General features: G+C 37.4%; 1 protein-coding gene across 2 annotated transcripts in view; it reads right to left on the reverse strand.

Moving 5' to 3' along the window:
- Positions 1-14,908, reverse strand: part of LOC126251638 (craniofacial development protein 1) — a 65,642-nt gene that overhangs the window by 29,312 nt on the left and 21,422 nt on the right. The gene's annotated exons all lie outside the window — the stretch shown is intronic.

Here is a 14,908-nt window from a genome sequence, read left to right on the forward strand (position 1 = left end):
TTTCATTAAAGGCAATCATTAATGGCTGCAACATAACAAAGAGACACAGTTGGGACATTGCATGACAAGTGGTCTAGACATTCCAACATGATGAGCATGTATTTTGATGAAGCTTCGTGCGAACATTCGCACATCTTCCCAATGAACATTCATAAAGTTTTATGATCACTAATTCAATACTTAGATAGGGATAGTCATTTGTTTGACCTCATGACGCTGCTTTCAACAGTGTATCCCTAAGTTTTTGGAACCTTTGAGATATACAACTTTTTGCATCCTCCTAAGTGAAGTAATAAAAATATTTAATGAACATTTTTCACATGGATAATTTGAGGCACAGTCAGAAAAGCCACTTAAAAAAAAGTGAAGTTTAGATTTTTATACCTTCGGAAATGAGTGTGTGCTAAACCTGAAAATTTGCATGTGATAAATTACCAACACAGTGTCTTCAAACATAACATTTTATTCTCTTACTGCTTTCCCACAGTTTATAAATTGAGGACAAACTTTATGTTTGCTTTATAAGACAGCCCAAAATAGTAGTCTTTAGTACACATTTACAAAAAACTATTGTTTGCAAACTTTTTAAAATAATTTTCATTAAAAAGGCCATGTTCTAAACCACTTCCAAAACTAAATTCGGTTCTGCAATGCGAACATGTAAGAATAAAAACTAGGGGCAAACTGAAAGTGCAGTGAAAATACAGTCATATTCTGCTGTAACTCAAATCTGACATTTTTAATTATATTTTACAGTTGTTTCTGGGGAAAGTAACATCAAAAATCCTGATGAATAGGGAGTGAGCTTGAGTCAGAACAACTCGAAAAAAAAAATACAAAAAACAAGTGTCTTGTCGTGACTGATCATGACATATTTCAGTAAGTTTTCTGCTGTTGACTTGTCAACCCCCAACACAAAAGGCACCCCCAAATACTGTAGGAACCTCATTGGATAATGGAAGCTTCATCACGATGATGCCATAAGTTGCTAATGCTGTTATGAGTTCCTGGTACAAAAACACATCTCTACAGTACCCGAACAACCTTATAGTCTCAACCTGGCTCTGTGAGACTTTTTTTTCCCTTAAACTGATAGCTAAAAAGGAACTTCAGAGATGTCACTTCAACAATGAGGCCAAAGCAGCGAAAACTTTACCGGTGACCCTGAAGAGTATGTCAATGAATGACTTCCTGCACATTTTCCAAGAATGGCAAAGGAGGGAGGACTAGTGGATTGCAATTTGGGGGGGGGGGGGGGGGGATGACACAGACAAAGGTATGCACGAATGATTTTTTATAATAAAATGACATCTGGGCATTGGTGCCAGTCTTTATTAAACATCCCCCATGCAAAATTAATGCTGTAGGTCAGTACAGTTTTGACAGTTTATTTAGATACTTTGACACGTATAAACAACAAGTAAGTACTGCATATTTTAACACAAAATTGTCTCCCATCCAACACAGTTTCACCTAACACCACTTTATGTAAAAATGACAAGGCATTTTTAGGCTACATCTTCACATGACAAAATAATTCTTTGTAAGGTGCTTACGCCACAGGTGGCACCATCGAATAATTTCCATGTCAAGACAGCCCATACAGGTATGAAGTGCCCATTATTCAGAAAACGCACAACAAAGTTTTACTTGTGGAAAAAAAATGGAAATTAAACACACAGTTTGATGACCCCAGAGCTATTGCCCTGTTTTCACTATGCCAGTTGAAACTAAATTTTTGCCACAGACCAGATATTACACACATCTTTAATGCACATATGTATGGTAACTTTGAACCTCTGAATCTCAGCAAGGGATAATATCAAAAAAAGGCTCGAGAGGTCATCATCTTAACAACTTATAGTAAAATTTTCAGTGTTGTGCCATGTATAGAAATTACAGAATTGGCCACCCCACAATCTGTACTTTTGGTACTCAAAAATCATGGATCTTGATAACGGATTAAGATTTTTAACAGTGATAAAAAGGTGATTCTAGATAAATGGCTAAAAATAATGTATAGCAAAAATTTGAGCCATAAAGCTATGGCTAGTCATTTAGATATTTGCGACCCATGGCAAAAAAGGCTAAAAACCAATTTTTGCACTTATTTTGCATAAAGTACAGTATCTCTGAACTATTGGATTTTAGTAAAAGATAATGATATTGAGAAAAGTTTCAAATTTTGCCAAGATCATCATCTTAAGAAAGTGTGGTAAACATGTCAACAATATGCCATGAGTAAGAATTACAAAAGTGGCTATTCCCACAACTGGTACTTGTGGATCCCAAAAATTATGGTTCTTCATGGTTTTCTCAGCAACTGTCCTTGAACAAACGGTACTTTTATATGCCACCTAAGACCAACCCTAGGCCGCACCTAATGCAAAAGAACAAACATATTTGCTCAATTTGCCTGCTCTATGGGAAAAAGCGTAATGTTTAAATTTTGATCCCATCTAGGACGGCTACAGTATACCCTTTCTTCAGATAGTTATACAGATGTTCGTTAGGCCAAGAACTATCCAAAACACTTGATCCCTGATCTCCATGATCAAAAGAACCCAAAAAATGCCCCCCCCCCCCCCCACCACAGAAAAATTGCATTTTTGTGTGCTCCATTTTGGAGCACACTGATACACGACAACTGTCGTGTATGGACTGATTTTTTGCACTTTTACAAAAATTATCAACTTTGCCCTCAATCTGCAAACTATTGGAAAGTAGGAGGAGGATAAAATTTTATTTTCGAAGACTGAGTTAGAAACTCATCACATGCAAAGTTTCAGGTTTATTATGCACTTACTTCCAGAGATTCAAAAAAGCTAAACTGTACAGTTTTATTTCAAGCCCAGGGTAAGACAGCAGAGAAAGTTGTACAAGTTGGCCTAGTTTTGTTTCTTTCAAAAAAATATTGTCAAAGATATTAGTTCTCAAAGTTGCTGAAAACTGAGGGCTACACTGTTGAAAGCTATGCTATGGAGTCAAACAAATGACTACATATCTTCAAGTATTGAACTGTTGAAACAATTTACCACTTGGCACAAAAGAGCGGAGTGACATTTCACACAATATTTATTCAAGAAGTTTCCATAGCACATTATTGAGTTATTCATTAACCTGAGAATCTCTGACAAGTTTTGCGATATCAAATTGGATTCAACCAATGTGATGGAGGCTACAGCTTCCTAAATTCTACAATGTCAAAATGAAAATTTCTTGGCACGACAATAAACCTCTGCTGTCTGCATCAAAATTAAACTGATATTTAGATGTAGACTCCTATGTTAATGTATTTTGTCAAATATTTTTCAGTGAATAGATATCATTCCCGAAGTCTTACTACAGAAGATTTGCAAACTAGCCATGCGTGGCAATAACTATATTACCACAATGCTTTACAGTTACATATTTCTTTTGACATGCAGTTCCAATTATGGTGAAAGGGCGGTGGTCTAACAACTTGGACTTTACACCCCCTCAGTATCCACACTGCCCAAACAATGTTTTTGTCAGAAGAAAGATGATTTCTTTTTCCTATCCATGATCTTTTCAGCATATGGAACTGACTGTTTTATTCAGTGCAGGGCCACCGGCTTCCAATCACTGCTGTTTCATTTCTGGTGCTGAATCTTGGCTCAGTATCTCATCCAATGTAACAGATTGGAATGCACCGTCAGTAATCTGAACAGGAAGCAGGACAGTGAACAATGGATTACAGGTAAATATTTCCTGTATTGCTTCCACTGCTGCTGATGAGGACATGGATCGCCTATCTGCTTTTTTATGTAACACATCAAGTTTAACACTGTTTCAGCCAACACCTGAGCACCCATTTTGTATGCACATCTGGTACAAATACTGAACCACAACATGTCTTATTTACCACAAACAGGGTAATAACTTTGCCTTCTTTTGCACAATTGCCACTTCTGCCTTTTCGGAGTACAGGAAAATACTCAACGGCGCCAACTGCAGACAAAAGAAAACTATTTTCATTTGCGAGTTTCCTTCCAGTAAAATTACATCTAATCTTATTAATTATTTTTAGGCACCCTGAATTTTTATTGTTGCTTCAATGGTTATCAAGTTGCAAAGACAGAGCGCAAGTGCGCACACACAGAAAATTACAACATAAAATATCAGTTTCTGAAGATCTCTAATTAATGTCCATCAATGGTTTCTTTTGTTTTTGGGAGGAGAACGAAACCACATGTAATAAAATATGACAATGCAGGTGTGTGACTGCTCAAGAACAGCATCAGTCTGGATTGCCCTGTGACAGACCACATTGTGCAGATGAAATAAGATACCTCGAGATCTCACATAAAATCATCTTTGAGCACTTTTCTGGGATTATTTTTGACTGTTTAGTAAGTCACACACTTGTCAGACGTTTATCATCTGGCACCCAAATGCTGTCTTCGTTCTCGGGTTATACGCTGTTTCCCGAAACAGTAAATGTAAGACCTTAGAGATGGCAGCTAGTATAATCTCAACAACATAAGAGTTGGGTGAAATGTTGATAGCCTATCACAAGGATGGTTTTACTATAAATGAAAATTTGTTTTTATTGTGTAGGTACCTGTTGCATAATTACTTCAGTTGTGTGTCAACTTGGAGTGCAGAATAATTTATTCAGAAGAAGAAAGAATGCATGTGGATTCTCGTGTCTACACACTGCCTCACTGTACAAGCAGTCTACTATGCAGCCATTGCTTGGGAGATTGTGCTGGTTTTATTGTGATGAAACGGTGACAGAAAAATAAAATACAAAGGTGACTACAGGTGTAAATTATCTAAACAACAGAGGTGGCAACAATGATTTATTTGCAAATTTCAGAAGATCACAGCACAATTTTAGATTTTCTGCTTGGGAAACTGCTGCGGTACAATTTCATTAACTAGTAACTGCTTTGAACTATTTCATATGCATTTCAAAACAATGCATTTCAGTACTTATTATTCCTGAAACTGAGAAATCCTTACGGGACATTCCTAGTTTTTGTGTTAAATTTAATTAACTTTCAATACACTACTGATATTTTATTTTATAAATTTGTTAACCACAAAAGATTTTATATACATTCACACCCTTGGACTCTACAAATTCAGGACTGTTACAGCCCCTAAGATCCACTAGAATGGAAAAGCATTTTCCAATTTTGTATTTTTTGCCTCATCAATGTCCATCATTTCAATTTTTAGTGGTTTGTTGTGGAACTGCTCATACTCCATCTTTTCTTTTCTAAGACATTGGGGACCTCAATTATTGTGCTACTACTTGCTGTAGCATGATTGTTTTTCCACAGTTTTCACACACACTTTTCATGAATCTGTAGACTTGTTGTTCTCCATGTTCCTACTTTGAGATTTATCTTATTATTTACAATAATATGATCACAGACTTTTTATGTAATACTTGACACTCATGGCATCACAACTCACATTTTTGTTCACGCAATCTTCGTAAATTGCGCTCCTTATGACACCTCTGTCTGTTGTCTATAAATTTCAGTGTGCTTTCTCTGGAGTCAACAGACATTATTGCACATCAATTGACTCAAAGCATAACCTGAACACACTACATAACAAAACACGCATAGGCCCCCACTTGCCTATAGTGTGCTAAACAGTGCAGCATATTCACACCTAATCCAGGAAGTAATGCGCAACTATGCATGACCTCCAATTTGAAGAAATTATGCATATGTGCTTGCACTATTGGAAACTAAGTGCTTGTGCAGAGCTGAACAATAAAAAGACATCAAGTGGACCCACCATTAGATCAACTAATTTATCCACAAATGATTCTCTCTCCATATTTTTCTTCTGGTACTGGATGGCACATGTTCTGTCTGAAGGGGTGAGTAGGACACAGCTGTACCGACTCTCTTCTCTTATTAATGAAAAGTTGTCTTAATGGTATTATGTCTCCAGTGGTGTAAAAATTTTGGTACACTATATTTTGACAATTGTGGAATTCTAATATTGAGTATTCTGTTTCACCAGTGCAATAATTTTTCCGCAAGTGTCACATCAGAGCAGATTCTACAAATTTTCTGGGTTATTTGTTGGAAACACTGAAATTCTCAATGGAGATAATAAGATTATGCTGCTTATCGTTGGAAAGCATTTCAAGCTACAGCTGTGTTATAAGGGTGCTAACATTGTTGGCTAACCACATTATGGTGCTAAATGTGCTTCTAATGTAGACTGTGCATATGGTGCCAACATGTGACACGCACACTACCAGAAACCAATAAGGCCAAATTTTTTGTTTGATAGCTGTTGGCAATGCAAGCATCAAATCTATGAAAAACACTGCATAAACTTGAAAATCGGACTTTTTGAAATTGATAACACATTTTCGCTGAAACATTTGTGTACAACTTCAACAGAAAGAATATGCAATTTACACTCAAAATTTTTAACTCATTTACAGCCATTACTCTTAATGAATTTCATCTCAAAAAACAAAATAAACATTGAAAATTTATAGCTTAATTTACTGAGATATCCACATGCGATGAGATGATGTCAATGCTAAACCTTTGCTGAAAGGACAGACTGAACAGTTATCAGTAGCCAGTTACACCAGATTCTTCACATATTTTTTAGTTTTGTGCTCTTTTCACAGTGGCTGAGCTGGCAGTGTTATGAAATACCATATGTGGATTAAGCAAAGAGAGAGAATATATCCTTGGCCCCAAAACTGATGTCATAATTGATTTAGCTAACTATTGTATTCATAAGAAGAGGAAATGCTAATTTATTTCTGGTGAAGGGGAAATTAGAATCTTGATAATATTAAGATTCTAGATGAATACACGTGGTCTCGACTCCCCTACATTAATAGTTACTACTTCTTCCTTTCAAGATAATGCCAATCTAACTGTTCTGGCATTAGGTTCATCTTTTCACTGGTCGTCCTACATTCCTCTTTCCTTCCCATTTGTACTGTAAGGCCGCCTTTGGAATCCTTGTTTATTCCATTCATTCCAGATGTTCCTTCTAACGGTTACTGCGCATATAATTATATAATGAAAACTAAATTTGAGCACTGCAAAGTTTTCTTGATCACAGAAACTAATTTGACAGAGAGAAATAATCTTATATATCTGACAGAGGTGGTCTCCACCTATCGATTTTAGATGTGTAGCTCATAGTTATGTTGTCCAATGAAATATCTGTACAAAAATGAACTTTATTTCTGCAACAAAATAACCACAGAAATATCTTGCTACAGAGACTATAGAGCACGCCAAGGTCATCACTGTGCAAATGATCATGGTGTTCATCCACTAAAACAGAGGGCAACTCCCCCACCTATATTTGGTGTATACTGCTCTGTCAACATATTACTGAACAATTGTACTAATAAAGTGTATGATGTTTTAATAGTATTTCCAGCAGTTCTCAAAAAAATTCCCCTGGGTTTTCCAGGGTCACACTGTGCTTAGATACAAACAAATTTTGATCGATTTTATGACAATATCTACAAATTTTGTCAATATATAGGAACATAAGGGGCCTATGTTCAGAGTTAAAAGAAAGAACACTTGAAATGAATGCGGTCTATTTTAACCATAAAATAAACATATCTGGATCTGACAATACAATTAAGAGCAAAATGTAATTTTAACACAGAAATTACAGGAAAATTAAATAATCCAGTCACATTAATGTGACCATCACCTATGTTCAATGTCAATGTGAAATAACCACACACAGGCAGCAGGTAGTATCATCAGCAGTACAGGAAGCATGCTGGGGGAGACTGAAAACAGTGGAGTCGTCGTCATAATGCGGAAACGGAGTAATTTAAACGGAGGAATTTATCTGATGTCCAGAAGGGCATGATCATTGGCTTTCAGGCCAAGGCTTGAAGCATTTATGATATGGCTAAGTTTGTACACTGTTCACGTGCCGCCGTGGTTAAAGTATACCATGCATAGCAAACTGGCTTTATCCAAAATTGACATTGAGGCAACATTGTTGCACCAGTGGCCACAGAGATGTGCAACTGCTAAGTAACTGACTACCCAGATGAACCAATGGGCTACCAACAGTGTCTCCTCAATGACTGTTCATCAGCTAATATTGCTGCATATGGGCCTCTGCAGGTGGCTACTGGTGCATCTACTTATGCTGACTGCTGTTCATTGGCAACTAATGCTGGCATTTTGCATTTTAATAGAGCAACTGGACATTCTCTGAAAGGGGACAGGTGGCCTTTAAAGATTAATCTAGTTATATGCTCGATCGAATAGATGGCTGTTGGCATGTACGGTGTGAAACATCTGAAAGCAAGCACCCTGCAACAATCGTCGGAGGAGTCCAGGCTTGGGGAGTGAGTGTTACAATCTGGCAATGTTTTCATGGCATTTCCTGGGTGACCTCGTCACTCTGGAAGGCACAATGGATCAACACAAGTATGCATCTATTCTTGGGGACCATAACCAGGCTTTTGACAGGTGGTCACATTAATGTGACTGGGCAGTGTAGAATGAGGCTAGGTTGCAAAGGAAGTAAAAGATTAATAAACATTTACATTAGGAACAATCAGCTGTTGGGAGAAAACAGAAGAGCATTATCCATTTCAGTAAAAAGTTTCACAAAGAGCTCTAAGAATAAAAGCCAAATACAATTTAAACAAAATGATTATGGAAGACACAATAATGGACTAACATGATAAGGACACATATGTGGACATTAAGTAAAGTGACAAGCAGGTAGTCTTTAGTGATAGAACTATTACTACAATCTCAGACACCTCATTCTGAGCACTTTCCATGAATTTTGTTTTCATAGTCTGTAGCACTCTTCTTTTTCTCATGTGCATTTGAGGACTTCTTAACTGTCCTTTTCTCTGCTACTGTTTCACTGTACCTACCAAGTGCATTTCAGAAGCTGTGCACCAATGCTATGCCTAACTCCTCTTCTCATGGTCAGTATTAATTGTCACTACTAGGACTAAAGGTGGACTGCTCTTTAGGAAAAAAGAAGCCAGGGGCGATTTATCCAGAATTTTGGATACCATACTCTTCATAAACATAAGCACTCATCATTTCATGCCAAGATATCTTTCTCCGATATGTCACATTGACTCAGAGCTTATCTGTTCTTACCTGATGTCTGTTTTTTGAGGTGGCAACTGATTTACGTTGTCACTTAGATCTGTTTTGAAACTGGTCCATTTCTACACACTTTTGGTTTGACAAATTTTCTCACTAATTCTCTGGGATGAACTGGAGGAAAGTACACAGGAGAGGAGTTTTAAGAGAACATCCAACTGAAATTTAGACAGAAACAATTTTTAAACAGCCATTAATATTTGCTGAGCCTGGACTGACACCATTTTATTTTCCACCCACAAACAGCACAAAACTTCTGTGAGAAAACGGACGTGCTTGTAATATTTTTCAATTCAATAAACTTTACCAACAGCTGTACACTTTAAGATATTGTATTTTATTTTTAAAACAACCAGTTTCGGCAGTTTTGCCATCTTTAGGCCCCTGCATAATAAGAGTATACATGAAGTAATATAAGGGTGTACAAATCAAGTTAACAAGAAGTGACAGGCAATCATAATACCGCTTAAGCTTAAAAATGATTAAAGTATTTGCATTAAATTAAATGTATATGTACATCCAGCACAATAGAATAAAACATGTTTATGTATTTGTTAGTAGCATTAAACCAAACCTCTGTGTATATTCAGCACAGTAGACTAAAATATGTGTGCATATTTGTTAGTCATAAAACTATTTAACATGACAGATTTACTAGGGAACACGTAAATTCAGTAAAAAGATCAGCACTCCGTATAAACAAAGTCCTTTTTTTTTCAATTTATTTTTATTATGTTTTATTTACTTATTTATTTTTTATAATAATAAAACCCTATAAAATTCTTTTAGGTGGAGAACCGCATAGTATATATGAGTACCAATCTTCATTTAAAGTAAAATGTCACACAGTAATCTATGAAATACAATAATATGCATATTTACAGCCCAGGCAATATCATGGATGGTAAGAAAATAGTACTCACAGCATCAAAAATAACTTGACACAAAACCCACTGGCATTCGAAATATTAAGAGAAAATAGCATGCATAGCGAACACTAAGAATATTAACAATTATCTTGTGGCCTAGGTTGCACAGTAAATCAGAATAAAAGATACGATTGGTTTCCTTTATATCACTTAACAGGTCGGCATTACCACAGTGAAACAAATCAACAAGAAAGTCAAATCTTACTTAAAGCAAGGCGAGTCGTCTAAGTTCACATCCGACAGCTTCATACAGTTTCACTGGGAGTATAAGGCATTACCTAACATGACCTATCTATAGATGCCAAACCATCTATATGTCTTACCATCTGTGATATTATCTAAGCTGTAAAATGCATACTTTTGTATTTCATAGCTTACTGTGTGACACTTTACTTTAAATGAAGATTGGTATACTTACATACTATGCAGTTCCCCATCTAAAATAATTCTGTAGGATTTTATTATTATAAAAAGTAAATAAAAAAATAAAACATAGTAAAAAAAGACAAGCTTTGTTTATACGGAGCTTCTGGTTGTACACTGTCTAGTCTTGATCTTTTTACTGAATTTACATGCCCCCTAGCAAATCTGTGATGTTAAATAGTTTTATGACTAACAAATATGTACACATATTTTAGTCTACTGTGCTGAATATACAAAGAGGTTTGGCTTGATGCTACTAACAAATACATAAACATGTTTTAGTCTATTGTGCTGGATGTACATATACATTTGATTTAATGCCAATACTTTCATCATTTTTAAGCTTAAGCGGTATTATGATTACCTGTCACTTCTTGTAAACTTTATTTGTACACCTTTATATTACTTCATGTATACTCTTATTATGCAGGGGCCTGAAGATGGCAAAATTGGCGAAACTAATTGTTTTAAAAATAAACCATGAACCTTGCTGTTGGTGGGGAGGCTTGCATGCCTCAGCGATACAGATAGCCGTACCGTAGGTGCAACCACAACGGAGGGGTATCTGTTGAGAAGCCAGACAAATGTGTGGTTCCTGAAGAGGGGCAGCAGCCTTTTTAGAAGTTGCAAGGGCAACGGTCTGGATCATTGACTGGTCTGGTCTTTTAACACTAACCGAAATGGCCTTGTTGTGCTGGTACTGCGAACGGCTGAAAGCAAGGGGAAACTACGGCCGTAATTTTTCCCGAGGGCATGCAGCTTTACTGTATGGTTAAATGATGATAGCGTCCTCTTGGGTGAAATATTCCGGTGGTGAAATAGTCCCCCATTCGGATCTCTGGGCGGGGATTACTCAGGAGGACGCCGTCATCAGGAGAAAGAAAACTGGCGTTCTACTGATCGGAGCGTGGAATGTCAGATCCCTTAATCGGGCAGGTAGGTTAGAAAATTTAAAAAGGGAAATGGATAGGTTAAAGTTAGATATAGTGGGAATTAGTGAAGTTCGGTGGCAGGGCGAACAAGACTTCTGGTCAGGTGAATACAGGGCTATAAATACAAAATAAAATAGGGGTAATGCCAGAGTAGGTTTAATAATGAATAAAGAAATAGTAGCGCAGGTCAGCTACTACAAACAGCATAGTGAATCCATTATTGTAGCCAAGATAGAGACGAAGCTCACACCTACCACAGTAGTACAAGTTTATATGCCAACTAGCTCCGCAGATGGCGAAGAAATTGAAGAAATGTATGATGGGATAAAAGAAATTATTCAGACAGTGAAGGGAGATGAATATTTAATAGTCATGGGGGACTGGAATTCAATAGCAGGAAAAGGGAGAGAAGGAAACATAGTAGGTGAATACGGATTGGGGGGAAGAAATGAAAGAGGAAGCTGCCTGGTAGAATTTTGCACAGAGCACAACTTAATCATAGCTAACACTTGGTTTAAGAATCATAAAAGAAGGTTGTATACATGGAAGAACCCTGGAGATACTAGAAGATATCAGATAGATTATATAATGGTAAGACAGAGACTTAGGAACCAGGTTTTAAATTGTAAGACATTTCCAGGGGCAGATGTGGACTCTGACCACAATCTATTGGTTATGAACTGTAGAGTAAAACTGAAGAAACTGCAAAAAGGTGGGAATTTAAGGAGATGGGACCTGGATAAACTGACTAAACCAGAGGTTGTACAGAGTATCAGGGAGAGCATAAGGGAACAATTAACAGGAATGGGGGAAAGAAATACAGTAGAAGAAGAATGGGTAGCTTTGAGAGATGAAGTAGTGAAAGCAGCAGAGGATGAAGTAGGTAAAAAGACGAGGGCTGCTAGAAATCCTTGGGTAACAGAAGAAATATTGAAGTTAATTGATGAAAGGAGAAAATATAAAAATGCATTAAATGAAGCAGGCAAAAAGGAATACAAACGTCTCAAAAATGTGATCGACAGGATGTGCAAAATGGCTAAGCGGGGATGGCTAGAGGAGAAATGTAAGGATGTAGAGGCTTGTCTCACCAGGGGTAAGATAGATACTGCCTATAGGAAAATTAAAGAGACCTTTGGAGAAAAGAGAACCACTTGTATGAATATCAAGAGCTCAGATGGAAACCCAGTTCTAAGCAAAGAAGGGAAAGCAGAAAGGTGGAAGGAGTATATAGAGGGTCTATACAAGGGCGATGTACTTGAGGACAATATTATGGAAATGGAAGAGGATGTAGATGAAGATGAAATGGGAGATACGATACTGCGTGAAGAGTTTGACAGAGCACTGAAAGACCTGAGTCGAAACAAGGCCCCGGGAGTAGACAACATTCCATTAGAACTACTGACGGCCTTGGGAGAGCCAGTCCTGACAAAACTCTACCATCTGGTGAGCAAGATATATGAGACAGGCGAAATACCCTCAGACTTCAAGAAGAATATAATAATTCCAATCCCAAAGAGAGCAGGTGTTGACAGATGTGAAAATTACCAAACTATCAGTTTAATAAGTCACAGCTGCAAAATACTAACACAAATTCTTTACAGACGAATGGAAAAACTAGTAGAAGCCAACCTCGGGGAAGATCAGTTTGGATTCCGTAGAAACACTGGAACACGTGAGGCAATACTGACCTTACGACTTATCTTAGAAGAAAGATTAAGAAAAGGCAAACCTACGTTTTAGCATTTGTGGACTTAGAGAAAGCTTTTGACAACGTTAACTGGAATACTCTCTTTCAAATTCTGAAGGTGGCAGGGGTAAAATACAGGGAGCGAAAGGCTATTTACAATTTGTACAGAAACCAGATGGCAGTTATAAGAGTCGAGGGACACGAACGGGAAGCAGTGGTTGGGAAGGGAGTGAGACAAGGATGTAGTCTCTCCCCGATGTTATTCAATCTGTATAGTGAGCAAGCAGTGAAGGAAACAAAAGAAAAATTCGGAGCAGGTATTAAAATCCATGGAGAAGAAATAAAAACTTTGAGGTTCGCCGATGACATTGTAATTCTGTCAGAGACAGCAAAGGACTTGGAAGAGCAGTTGGACGGAATGGACAGTGTCTTGAAAGGAGGGTATAAGATGAACATCAACAAAAGCAAAACGAGGATATTGGAATGTAGTCGAATTAAGTCGGGTGATGCTGAGGGAATTAGATTAGGAAATGAGGCACTTAAAGTAGTAAATGAGTTTTGCTATTTGGGGAGAAAATAACTGATGATGGTTGAAGTAGAGAGGATATAAAATGTAGACTGGCAATGGCAAGGAAAGTGTTTCTGAAGAAGAGAAATTTGTTAACATCGAGTATAGATTTAAGTGTCAGGAAGTCGTTCCTAAAAGTATTTGTATGGAGTGTAGCCATGTATGGAAGTGAAACATGGACGGTAAATAGTTTGGACAAGAAGAGAATAGAAGCTTTTGAAATGTGCTGCTACAGAAGAATGTTGAAGATTAGATGGGTAGATCACATAACTAATGAGGAGGTATTGAATAGGATTGGGGAGAAGAGAAGTTTGTGGCACAACTTGACTAGAAGAAGGGATCGGTTGGTAGGACATGTTCTGAGGCATCAAGGAATCACCAATTTCCTATTGGAGGGCAGCGTGGAGGGTAAAAATCGTAGAGGGAGACAGAGATGAATACACTAAGCAGATTCAGAAGGATGTAGGTTGCAGTAGTTACTGGAAGATGATGAAGCTTGCACAGGATAGAGTAGCATGGAGAGCTGCATCAAACCAGTCTCAGGACTGAAGACCACAATAACAACAACAACAACAACAACAACAACAACTTAAAGTATACAGCTGTTGGTAAAGTTTACTGAATTGAAAAGTACACACCAGCCGATGTCCCCTGGCCATAATGGACCAACAGAGATTGCTTGTAATATTGTTGAAATCAGCTTGATGGGAAGGAACATATTTAAACAAATTACATAAAGCTCTCAGAAACTGAACAAGATTCTAATCAACACAAATACAATCTGTTTTATTCCAAACGCAAGGGGCCATCTGGATTACCCTCGACTTTGAGCTTGCTATTCAGCTTTCTTAGGAATGCCTTATTAACATTAGGGTCATCCACGGCCATCTGAACCACTTGCCTTTTCAGATCTATCTCAGATTGGGATTCACTTGCCTCAAATCCTTCACCTAAATCTTTAGCAGCACCTTTTGTCAAAAACACTGAGGTAGGGTACGTGCTTGAAACCTGGCCCAATGCTCTATTCCAAAAATGGACAAACATATCCAACTCATCATTAACACGTCACAGGCAGCAACAATCTCTTGCTGTTTGGTTAAAAAGGCTCCAGTCCAAAAACAATACTACAATTACTTTTGAAGCTGCATTTTGGAGGCAATATTACTGTCTGGGAGCACATCTGGAAAGATATTAACAGGCTACCAATGTCCCAATAAGACTGCTGTCTCACA

This window comes from Schistocerca nitens, chromosome 4 (assembly GCF_023898315.1).
Source record: "Schistocerca nitens isolate TAMUIC-IGC-003100 chromosome 4, iqSchNite1.1, whole genome shotgun sequence".
NCBI lineage: Eukaryota > Metazoa > Arthropoda > Insecta > Orthoptera > Acrididae > Schistocerca > Schistocerca nitens.